At 43.2% G+C, this 13,359-nt stretch overlaps 1 long non-coding RNA gene across 1 annotated transcript; it reads right to left on the bottom strand.

Annotated features, from left to right (window-relative positions):
- Positions 1-6,466: 6,466 nt before the first annotated feature.
- On the bottom strand, positions 6,467-7,049 carry LOC124292436. The gene is made up of 2 exons (XR_006902451.1): positions 6,992-7,049; positions 6,467-6,875 (listed from the first exon to the last, which is right to left on the bottom strand). It is a non-coding gene; the product is annotated as an uncharacterized LOC124292436 (long non-coding RNA).
- Between the last annotated feature and the right edge of the window lie 6,310 nt (positions 7,050-13,359).

A 13,359-nucleotide genomic window follows, 5' to 3' on the forward strand; every position in this document is an offset into this window, starting at 1 on the left:
GAATGAATACAATTTATCTTTACATTATGGTACGTACTTGTCATTACATCTCTCTCACAGAAATAGTCATGCGTAGAAATAAGAGTGAAATGTCCGTGTCCGCCACCAAATTAGGGAATTGTGCTCTTTTTCACATAGTTCAAGTTATATTAGAACACGAAATGTGCCAGATGGGAAAAGAACAAAAATACTGAAAGCTTGTGTGTGGTTAATGGTAACATACTGCTTGACTTGCCAGAGTATGTAATCTCCGTTACTGAAATGTTTGTTACCAGGGTATTCGAAACTACATAGCTTGTGAAGTTCTGATACTATTTTCAAATATCACGTGACTCCTATCCTATCGGGGAAGTCAAAGAGGATGCATACAATCACCAAAGACATAAAATTGAGAGTCATCTGAAATAGGAAGTAAGGATGTAACGAACATTTCATTTCTAAATAAAAACATGGCACAATCACTTACTGTTTTGTTATAAGTCACGTTTCAGAGTTTACAAAGTAATGTCACTCTGTATTTGATAAGACAGACTTACAACTGGGCAATAGAAACATTACCATAACATCAATAACAACCTTTCATCCCAGTAACGGATATTTCTGTCGCTGCGATTGGATTAAAATTAAGCTAAGGTCCTATTATTTCCAGAATTTTCGTTGATAGTCTCATGTTAAATAATTACAGTTACTGTATCATTATTTAAAATTTATACCCCAAAGTAGATTTGAGAATAGTTTACTTTTCTGCCTTTAAAAAAATAAGATTTATGAAGATAAAGTCGACTAAAAAAATAGCTCCCAAGCGTATTAAATCTGTATATGATTGTTCTGTCCAGTTTAAGTCTGTCTGAAGACAAGACAGTGTTTCTGAAGACATAACGTTGCCTAAAATGTTCGTTACTTATAATGTGCTTTATATCTGGTGTCCCCCCAAAATGTGAACCGGTTTTTGACCGGTAGTATTATCTCAGCGATAGATAAACCGGCTCGGTCCATTCAGACATCTCGAATCTATCGTGAGATTTTCAGAAAAGATAATACATACATACATACATACAAACATGCATACATGCATGCATACATGCATACATGCATACATGCATACATGCATACATACATACATACATACATTCATACATTCATACATAAATACATGCATACATACATACATACACACATACACACATACACACATACACACATACACAATTACATACATACGTACATACATACATACACACACACACACACATCCATCTATCCATCCATCCATCCATCCATCCATACATTCATTTTGTATCTCAATCTCAACTCCCTGGGGGAGCATGCAACTCTTGCAGCCACTAGGCGCAACGAGTTATTGTGGCATTCAAATCCTTACGAGGTACCCATACACAGCTGGGTGGACTGGGACACACAGTTACAGTACTTTGTCCAAGTTTACTGCACGTTGCTGTACCCGCAACTGGGTGTTTGCACGTATTCATGTGGCCACCATCTGGTCATATACCAACGGATTCGTGGGTTCTTTTAAGTGCACAGGGTTCTGTACTGTACACTAGGGGTTGTGACAACACTGAAAGAGTCTGCACACAAAGTTGACTCCAAGGTTTTTACACCCGGTCACAGGTGTGCTCGATCCCGTCACCTCAATTCGCTGGATCACTAGCCTGGCGCTTTAGCCAGTTCGCCCACCGCGCGGTTTCAGCTGGAGTATTCTGGGAAGGAAAACCAAACATTCATTTTATTGACACTGACAGAGCCAAGGTTAATACTGAAAGCTACATTCAGCTATTGGATGACAATCTTCTCCCGGATTGATGGCGACTTTACCATAGAAAGAACTACGTGTTACAGCAAGATCGGGATCCTTCATACACAAGTAGGGTCACCCAGGCCATTCTGGAGGAAGCTACACCAGAAGTCATCAAGAAGGATGAATGGCCTCCACAAGTCCTGACTGTTACCCAATGGATTATGCCATATGGGACTCTCTAAACGAGAAAGTTTACCGAGGAGTGAGAAACAAACTGACCGAGCAGGCGTTAAAGGACAGGATAATTATGTTATGGGAGGAGATATCGGTGGAAGAAATACGTCAAAGCATTTCTACTTGGAAGAAACGGCGTCGTTTAGTTGTGGAAGAAGGAGGCCACACTGAGCATAGACCGAAATAAGTGAGTTTTCCCTTGATATTGCATTTTTTTACATGCTTGTTTGAATTTGACAATACTCGCATAATTTGCGACCACTCTCTTAGATATTTTGTAGACTTGTTGATGATACCCTAGGGTTGCTCTGTGAACAGTTTTAATAAATTCGGTTGATCTATCGCTGAGAAAATACTTGTCAAAAACCGGTTCACTTTTTTGGGGACTCCCGATATATAGTGGTTGGAAAACTATTAACTATATTTCCTCCTTAAATAGCTGACACATATGTTTAATGATTGAACTTTCAGATCATTTGAGAGTATTTTTCACTTCATGACATTTTGTTTCATGTATATCCTGCGTTCCTAAAGTTTGCTTTCAGACAGTTCAATGTTTCCAAGTTTAGCATGTTTTATCCTGCAGTGTACTTGCTGGGGATTAGTTAGTCTACCCAGCAAGAACACAGTTACAGTGTTAAAGGTCACATGCAACGTAAAACACAACTTTGCAGATTCTGATACCTTTCGGTATGGACTTACCGAAACAAATCGTCAAAAATGCAAATTCAACTTATAAAGTTGAAAAATAACGCGATGAAAAAAACGCGCGAAATCGGAGTTCAAACGTTTCACTAATTTTCCCCAGACTTTTCTGGGGAAAACGAGTTTCAACAGCTGGGCTGCGCTCATAGCACGTGCGCAGTGAAATAGGTTCGCGCAGCTTGGAAGTGGGTTGTCCGGTGAATACTCGGTGAAGGCTTTGGTGTGAGCTATTTTTCTAATGTTTTGTTGATATCTCACAGGCGCGAGCTTTTTGTATGTTATGACAGTAAATTAACTGTTTATATAATTTCACCGCACGTTCTTCTTACCGAGTCACTTTCTCAGTTCGATACTTAAAAGCAATGTCATTATTTAGCGTTGACAGAATTTCTAACTCTGATATAGATATGTCGTTGTCATAGACAAAACTCAATGTCTTGTTTTATTGACACCTGTGTGTCTGCCTGCCTGTCTGCTAATGACAATTTTCAATACACAGCTGCTGTCACTGACCACATGCAATTTGAACTTAACACCAATCAGGCTATACACCATAAACAAAATGCATTGATTTATGGCCCGAGTTCGGTCTCTGTCACTCAGACAGGCAGGTGTGATAGTTGAACACATGACATGTTTTGATGTCTGTTGATTGCAAAATGTTATACACAAAAAAATGAGCATGTATTTACAAAACCCAACATCTCTACATATACACACACAAGGGCATATGCAAATGAACCAGCCGTTACACTTGAGTGCACACCCACCCGCTCTGACTGGGTTCGGTATCCCGGCTGCTTCGTTTCTTGGGAAGTAAACCGAAGTACACAATATTGCACTTTTGATTTGCGATTGTACGCTTATAATTTTGTTTATATGTTTTTTTCATAACCAGCAATGTATATTATATGTCATGACTAAGTGATAATTGTGTTTTAATTATGTTTGATTTTTTGGTTGCATGTGACCTTTAAGGAAACATGTACACCCAGGCTTGGTAATTTGGGCCATGACTGCTTTCTAGGTGTGTATTTTTACCGGCTTAGGTGACATTTCAGTGTTAGGATTCTCTAAGAGTGTATTTATCTAGTCAGTGTTAGGATTCTCTAAGAGTGTATTTATCTAGTCAGTGTTAGGATTCTCTAAGAGTGTATTTATCTAGTCAGTGTTAGGATTCTCTAAGAGTGTATTTATCTAGTCAGTGTTAGGATTCTCTAAGAGTATATTTATCTAGTGAGTGTTAGGATTCTCTAAGAGTATATTTATCTTGTGAGTGTTAGGATTCTCTAAGAGCGTATTTATCTAGTCAGTGTTAGGATTCTCTAAGAGTGTATTTATCTAGTCAGTGTTAGGATTCTCTAAGAGTGTATTTATCTAGTCAGTGTTAGGATTCTCTAAGAGTGTATTTATCTAGTCAGTGTTAGGATTCTCTAAGAGCGTATTTATCTAGTCAGTGTTAGGATTCTCTAAGAGTGTATTTATCTAGTCAGTGTTAGGATTCTCTAAGAGTGTATTTATCTAGTTAGCTTGCTATACATGTATTTATCTAGTCAGTGTTAGGATTCTCTAAGAGTGTATTTATCTAGTTAGCTTGCTATACATGTATTTATCTAGTCAGTGTTAGGATTCTCTAAGAGTGTATTTATCTAGTCAGTGTTAGGATTCTCTAAGAGTGTATTTATCTAGTCAGTGTTAGGATTCTCTAAGAGTGTATTTATCTAGTTAGCTTGCTATATATGTATTTTCAAAAGCTTTCAATTCTTGTTGAATTTCCGTTGTGTTTAAGCAGCCTAATATGTTACATTGGCAAAATAAATGGTTTCACTCAAATACAACTTGATTTATTTTTCAATACTTTTGTGAGCCATCTGCACCCCGTTAAATATATTATGAGAGAGCGATGAGCGTCGTCCAAAAGAAAGCAGTCAGCCGTGTTTGATGGCGACATAGACCAAGAGATAACTTTAATGGATGGTGATGTACTTGACGATATCACTGTAATATTACACGTGTCATATTAATGGGTATCCAACATCAAGGATCATGGGGGTCAAGACGTTACTTGGTGGATCTGGGATATAACAAGTATTATACAATAGAAACAGTTCCTTTGTTTGCCTGTAAAAGGTTCCTTTATGTTGGTATCACACTGCTGCCATTGTTAAACTCTGCAGCCCACCTCGATGGTGGATTATGATGGGGGTTCTTCATGACAACAGCCCATTTTGCTGCGAGTATTAATCCATGGCTAGGCATGAAGGGATGTGTGTGTGTCTCTCTCTCTCTCTCTCTCTCTCTCTCTCTCTCTCTCTCTCTCTCTCTCTCTCTCTCTCTCTCTCTCTCTCTCTCTCTCTCTCTCTCTCTCTCTCTCTCTCTCTCTCTCTCTCTCTCTCTCTCTCTCTCTCTCTCTCTCTCTGTGTGTGTTTACAGAAAAGAAGCACAGGTAGTTTTTAAGCATATAACGCTTTTCAAAGGATGTATGTATGTATGTATGTATGTATGTATGTATGTATGTATGTATGTATGTATGTATGTATGTATGTATGTATGTATGTATGTATGTATGTATGTATGTATGTATGTATGTATGTATGTATGTATGTATGTATGTATGTATGTATTATTTGAATAATATGATAAACATACCTTTGGTATTTATCAACAGGTGGATTAGACCTAAAAAAATTAAATGGTGTATGACATAGTAATGATGTTTCACGAGCTGATATTTTCCTTTATAAACGTAGGCTTCTATCTTATTATAAGGTTATGTTTCTCATGTTTAATTTTTGTTTTCATTATTCTATTCAGTCTAAAGAAAGTTTACTTTACCTGATACAAAGTGACTTTTGCCTATCGTGAGTGTTTTGTTAAATCATTTCTTTATGTGAATGTGTACCAAACGTCATTCATGAAATAGGTAATGTTAATAATGCTTTTATTCAAAGACAAGTTGCATAAATCATCGTTTTGATTAGAATGTACACTTTAAGACCACGTCACATGATTGTGACTTCAATTAAATTTTTCTGGAGTGATAGAGATGTGTACAGTAAATTATTTAACTCTTTAAATTATTTGAAATTCAACATCCTTTGCTGATTAAAGAAGTTAAAGTATATAAATAGTATGGGTGGGTCGATGGAGGACATGGCGTAAGCTAGTTTCAGTTGAATGTGTCATATATATGAAATGAGAAACTTGAATATGAAACTTTCCTTTGGACAGCAGTTACAATTAAAAGAAAGACTTGTTGAAAGTTTTCTTTATAGTAAAGCGTAGGACTAGTGACATACAAAATCCACCAGCCCGGAGGGCCAGTTAATAATGTTAGTGAGTGTTGATCCCTGATGTTTTAAAATAAAAATATTAACAGAAGAATGTTCTCGATTTTCCTTTTGTCACTTTGAAAGCAGCTATACCATTGCACAATGGTTACTCACATAGACTGTGATTCAATTTGAAGGTAAAAGAATATTAACAAGTGGACAGATCTCAATAACTGTTCTTTCACAATATATTGCAATACGCATCGCAATACAGAAGAGTGTATCGCAATATATCTCTAACAATGGCAGCACTCATATGTACTCAAACGGGTCAACTGTCAGCTCGGTGCTCAACTTATCCTTGTTTGCAAGAAGTAACTGGTTGGAATATAATCATGTTTTAGCAGATGAACAGAATGGTTTCCGTGCTAAACGTAGTACCACTGGACATATTTATACTCTACTCTCAGTCATTAGTAACAGAAAGTTAACACACCAGTCTACATTTATTCGTTTTATTGATATACGAAAAGCTTTTGACAAAGTAAATCGTGATTGCCCGTGGTATAAGCTTAGACAAGGTGGGATTCAGGGTAGATTTCTTGACGCAGTGCAGGCAACGTATGCTAATACATGGTTAAGCGTCCGCGTTAATAACGTTCTTGCAAACCCATGTCCAGTTATCTCTGGTGTTCGTCAGGGCTGCGTGATGTCGCCTACGCTATTTTCGCTGTATAGTAATTCCCTTATCCGATGAAATTAACTGTCTGTCTTGTGGTATTAGAATAGACCATGTTATGCTTAGTATGTTACACGACGCAGGTGACATAGCTCCCCTTGAACCCGACGAACCTTGTTTCCAACGACTGCTGTATTGTGTGGCTGACTGGTGCTCTCGATGGAGGCTTCTGTAAATATTGGCGAAACGAAAGTTACCAATTTTCGCCCTGTGTCTATGAAAAGATCTCAATGTACGTTTACCTTCGGTGACAGTATAACAGAGTACAACCATCCCTACACATACCTGGAAGCTTGTGTTGAAGCTTACAGCTAAAGAACTGGCTAACTCTGCTAGCCGTGCTTTGGGCGTTATAATTTATAAATTTAAAACTGGCTATTGATGTTTTGAATACCTTTGTCCACAATTTAGTCCAGCCTATTTTATTATATGCCTCAGCTATTTGGTGCACACGGCAATTCAGCTGTATAAATGCTGTCAGAAACCGTGCCTACAGGTTATTTTTAGGTCTTAACAGTAAGACTCCCAAAATATTATAGTCAGGGGTGAAAGTGTCTGGTGTTCTGCCTTTGCCTAACGTAATATTGAAATTGTTAGATTTTGACATGAGCTGCATTTTAACAGCCATAGTACAATGCTCAACGCCATTAGCAGGGGTCTACTAAATTCAGAAAATCATGGTATAATAATGTACTGTCATTATTTAGTTCTTTACAGCTCCAAATCATTGATGTAAACATACAGGAATAGGGAATGGCTCTTAACGTTATACCATAGGGAATGGCTCTTAACGTTATACCATAGGGAATGGCTCTTAACGTTATACCATAGGGAATGGCTCTTAACGTTATACCATAGGGAATGGCTCTCAAAGCTGTGGAATGACAGGGGCAATAGAATGGTTACAAATTACGCACATTTCGTCTATTTAAGCAATATCCGTGTACAGAGAGCTACGCCATCACTATTTAGACAGATCACAACGTAGTATATTTACAAATTCCGTCGTGGTACATTACCTTTACAGGTGGAACTTGGCAGATTTAACCGACCTAAGACCCCTTTTGGAAAGAACGTATTTGCAGTAAATGTAACAGTAATGAAGTCGAGGACAAAATTCATTTCTTGGCACGCTGTAGTTTTTTTCGGATATCAGATATGACTTATGGAACGGTGGACATCACGGCAGTCTACCCTTCCTTTACCGAGTACACCTGTTGTCCAGGTAACTCTCATTATGCAAGATAGCCAGTTTATTAAACAAGTAGCCGCTTTTCTCCCACGCATGTTGAGGCGTCGTCAATTCACAAATTAACCTACCTCTTCACTATTTAACTTCACCTTGTGGTCCTTCTTTAAACCTCGCAGACAAATTTCGCATTCCCAGTAATATTACACTATTTTAATAGCTGTTAGTAATTTCTTATCTACTTTTAACTATTGTCCCTAAATGCAATATAGTGTCTCATAGACCGTAATTGCCGGATGTTGTACAAAATTTTATGTCTATATTTTATGATGCCTTTTATGATGTACAACTTGTGACACTTTAATAAACAATGTTCTTCTTCTTCTTCTTCTTCTTCTTCTTCTTCTTCTTCTTCATTATTCTGAATTCTGCATCGCGATACATGACGCATTTGAGACTGTAATAAAAGTCACGTTTGTCACGCCCTGAAAACTCCACAATAACACGACCCGCAACGTAAAGCTTTTGTCAGCCTTGACTGAAAGGAAGTGAAAAAAGTATACAACATAATATCGAACCAGTATTGAAGCAACATAGCGTCTTTCAGGCAAGCATCAAAGCAAACATCAAAGCAAGCTGAGGAATGTTGTAAATATAAGACTCTTTGCGATTGCCGTAACAAGACATTTTTAACACTAAACACTATCATGCATTGTAACGACGGCAACGCTTTTAATATCTGTGTCTCCAGTAGATGTCAATATCTACCCCGATAGCTGTTAAGAGTGTGACAGGACTGTGTCATCTAATGCTCCCCGAATATTCAGTTCTAAGACAGGTGAAGGGCTAAGTTTGTATCGTACACATATTTTTAAGATAACTCAATACAAACTTGAAATACACATTCGATATTTATACTTGTTGTGCCCGAGATGTATTTATGTCGTAGATAATATATATGTTTCTCCCCACCCCTGCCACAAAACACGTGTCTCATAAGTTCCCTCACCCCGCCAACATGTGTTCCCCACCCACCGACACACGTGTCTCACCCTGCCAGACCGATACATGTGTTGCCCCACCCCGCCACACCCACACGTGTGTTCCCAATCGACCGACACACGTGTCTCACCCTGCCACACCGATACATGTGTTGCCCCATCCCGCCACACCCCTACATGTGTTCCCCATCCACCGACACATGTGTCTCACCCTGCCACACCCATACATATGATCTCCCCCACCCCGCCACACCCCTGTATGTGTTCCCCATCCACCGACACATGTGTCTCACCCTGCCACTCCGATACATGTGTCACCCCAAACCCCGAGAGACGTGTCTCACCCTGCCACACCGATACATGTGACCTCAACCAACCGACACACGTGTCTCACCCTGCCACACCAATACATGTGATCTCCCAAAACCGACACACGTGTCTCACCCTGCCACACCGATACATGTGACCTCAACCATCCGACACACGTGTCTCACCCTGCCACACCAATACATGTGATCTCCACCCACCGACACACGTGTCTCACCCTGCCACACCCATACATGTGTTCCCCCACCCCGCCACACCCCTACATGTGTTCCCCATCCACCGACACACGTGTCTCACCCTGCCACACCAATACATGTGATCTCCACCCACCGACACACGTGTCTCACCCTGCCACACCCATACATGTGTTCCCCCACCCCGCCACACCCCTACATGTGTTCCCCACCCACCGACACACGTGTCTCACCCTGCCACACCCATACATGTGTTCCCCACCCACCGACACACGTGTCTCACCCTGCCACACCCATACATGTGTTCCCCATCCACCGACACACGTGTCTCACCCTGCCACACCCATACATGTGTTACCCCACCTCGCCACACCCATACATGTGTTCCCCATCCACCGACACACGTGTCTCACCCTGCCACTTCCATACATGTGTTCCCCCAAAACCGACACACGTGTCTCACCCTGCCACACCCATACATGTGTTACCCCACCTCGCCACACCCATACATGTGTTCCCCACCCACCGACACGCGTGTCTCACCCTGCCACACCCATATATGTGTTCCCCCACCTCGCCACACCCATACATGTGTTCCCCACCCACCGACACACGTGTCTCACCCTGCCACACCCATACATGTGTTACCCCACCTCGCCACACCCATACATGTGTTCCCCACCCACCGACACACGTGTCTCACCCTGCCACACCCATACATGTGATCTCCACCCACCGACACACGTGTCTCACCCTGCCACACCCCTACATGTGTTCCCCACCCACCGACACGCGTGTCTCACCCTGCCACACCCCTACATGTGTTCCCCACCCACCGACACACGTGTCTCACGCTGCCACGTCCATACATGTGTTCCCCCACCCCACCACACCCCTACATGTGTTCCCCACCCACCGACACACGTGTCTCACCCTGCCACTTCGATACAGGTCATCTCCCCTACCCTGCCACACCCATACATGTATTCCCCATTCACCGACACTCGTGTCTCACCCTGCCACTTCGATACAGGTCATCTCACCTACCCTGCCACTTTCATACATGTGTTCCCCACCCACCGACACACGTGTCCCACCCTGCCACATCCATACATGTGTTCCCCACCCACAGACACACGTGTCCCACCCTGCCACATCCATACATGTGTTCCCCATCCACCGACACGCGTGTTTCACCCTGCCACACCGAAACATGTGTTCCCCATCCACCGACACGCGTGCCTCACCCTGCCACACCGATACATGTGTTCCCCATCCACCGACACGCGTGTCTCACCCTGCCACACCGATACATGTGATCTCCACCAACCGACACACGTGCCTCACCCTGCCACACCCATACATGTGTTCCCCATCCACCGACACACGTGCCTCACCCTGCCACACCGATACATGTGTTCCCCATCCACCGACACACGTGCCTCACCCTGCCACACCGATACATGTGTTCCCCATCCACCGACACACGTGCCTCACCCTGCCACACCGATACATGTGTTCCCCATCCACCGACACGCGTGTCTCACCCTGCCACACCGATACATGTGTTCCCCATCCACCGACACACGTGCCTCACCCTGCCACACCGATACATGTGTTCCCCATCCACCGACACGCGTGTTTCACCCTGCCACACCGATACATGTGTTCCCCATCCACCGACACGCGTGTTTCACCCTGCCACACCGATACATGTGTTCCCCATCCACCGACACGCGTGTCTCACCCTGCCACACCGATACATGTGTTCCCCATCCACCGACACGCGTGTTTCACCCTGCCACACCGATACATGTGTTCCCCATCCACCGACACGCGTGTTTCACCCTGCCACACCGATACATGTGTTCCCCATCCACCGACACGCGTGTTTCACCCCTGCCACACCGATACATGTGTTCCCCATCCACCGACACGCGTGTTTCACCCTGCCACACCGATACATGTGTTCCCCATCCACCGACACGCGTGTCTCACCCTGCCACACCGATACATGTGTTCCCCATCCACCGACACGCGTGTTTCACCCTGCCACACCGATACATGTGTTCCCCATCCACCGACACGCGTGTTTCACCCTGCCACACCGATACATGTGTTCCCCATCCACCGACACGCGTGTTTCACCCTGCCACACCGATACATGTGTTCCCCATCCACCGACACGCGTGTTTCACCCTGCCACACCGATACATGTGTTCCCCATCCACCGACACGCGTGTTTCACCCTGCCACACCGATACATGTGTTCCCCATCCACCGACACGCGTGTTTCACCCTGCCACACCCCTACATGTGTTCCCCATCCACCGACACGCGTGTTTCACCCTGCCACACCGATACATGTGTTCCCCATCCACCGACACGCGTGTTTCACCCTGCCACACCGATACATGTGTTCCCCATCCACCGACACGCGTGTTTCACCCTGCCACACCGATACATGTGTTCCCCATCCACCGACACGCGTGTTTCACCCTGCCGCACCGATACATGTGATCTCCCCCACCCCGCCACACCCCTACATGTGTTCCCCATCCACCGACACGCGTGTTTCACCCTGCCACACCGATACATGTGTTCCCCATCCACCGACACGCGTGTTTCACCCTGCCGCACCGATACATGTGATCTCCCCCACCCCGCCACACCCCTACATGTGTTCCCCATCCACCGAAACATGTGTCTCACCATGCCTCTTCCATACATGAATCCCCACCCACCAACACACGTGTCCCACCCAGCCACACCGATACATGTGTTCCCCCACCTCGCCACACCCCTACATGTGTTCACCACCCACCGACACACGCGTCTCACCTTGCCACGTCCATACATGTGTTCCCCATCCACCGACACACGCGTCTCACCCTGCCACGTCCATACATGTGTTCACCACCCACCGACACACGCGTCTCACCTTGCCACGTCCATACATGTGTTCACCACCCACCGACACACGCGTCTCACCCTGCCACGTCCATACATGTATTCCCCCAACCCGCCACACCCATTTATACATGTGTCACCCAACCCCCGACATATGTGTCTCACCCTGCCACACCTTTTTTTATGTGTCTCTCCACCCCGTCACACCTTCCGCGAGGTCTGATCTTACGGTCTTAGTAGACAAAACATGTTTCAACATCCATGTTGTCAGAATCAGTATACTTGCCAACGGGGTGTGCACCAGTTTACAAGCATGTAGCTCCCCATGTGTACCTCCTATATCCCGCCACCCTTTAAGGAAGCTAATTACAATCATATTCTATACTAGGTAATAACTTTTGGAACGTGTCACTAGGTGACCAGGCCCCGATTTCTCGAAACAAACTTAAGTCTGAGTTTTGACTTAAGTTAGAGTTTTTACTCAAATTTGAGAAAACGCATTTTCCAGAATGAGCTGAAATCGATATTTAATTCAAACATAGTAGATAATTTAAGTTTGGTGAATAGAATACTGAAGTTGTTTGGGCTTTTTGTATTTTAAAAATGCAGGGCCAGGCCCCGATTTCTCGAAACAAACTTAAGTTTTTACTCAAATTTCAAACTGAGTTTGACTATTTGAAACAGCTGAATTTTAACTCAACTGCATTTTTAAAATAAAAAAGCCCAAACAACTTAAGTAATCTATCCATTAAACTCAAATTGCCTACTATGTTTCATTTTAATATCGATTTCAGTTCTTTCTGGGAGATGCATTTTCCTGCCTTTTCTCAAATTTAAGTCAAAACTCAGACTTAAGTTTCTTTCGAGAAATCGGGGCCTGTTTACGGAATCAAAGATAGCAGACCCTGACACAAATATATCCAAGAAAGCCCATGTAAGTCTAGAATATGTGGCAAGTCTAGATTTCCACAGTTTCTAGAAGAAAGTTTCAGGGCTCCTTTTTAATTATATTTTATTGTTTTTACTATGAAC

Source organism: Haliotis rubra, unplaced genomic scaffold (assembly GCF_003918875.1).
Source record: "Haliotis rubra isolate DU_JTF1 unplaced genomic scaffold, ASM391887v1 Scf517, whole genome shotgun sequence".
NCBI lineage: Eukaryota > Metazoa > Mollusca > Gastropoda > Lepetellida > Haliotidae > Haliotis > Haliotis rubra.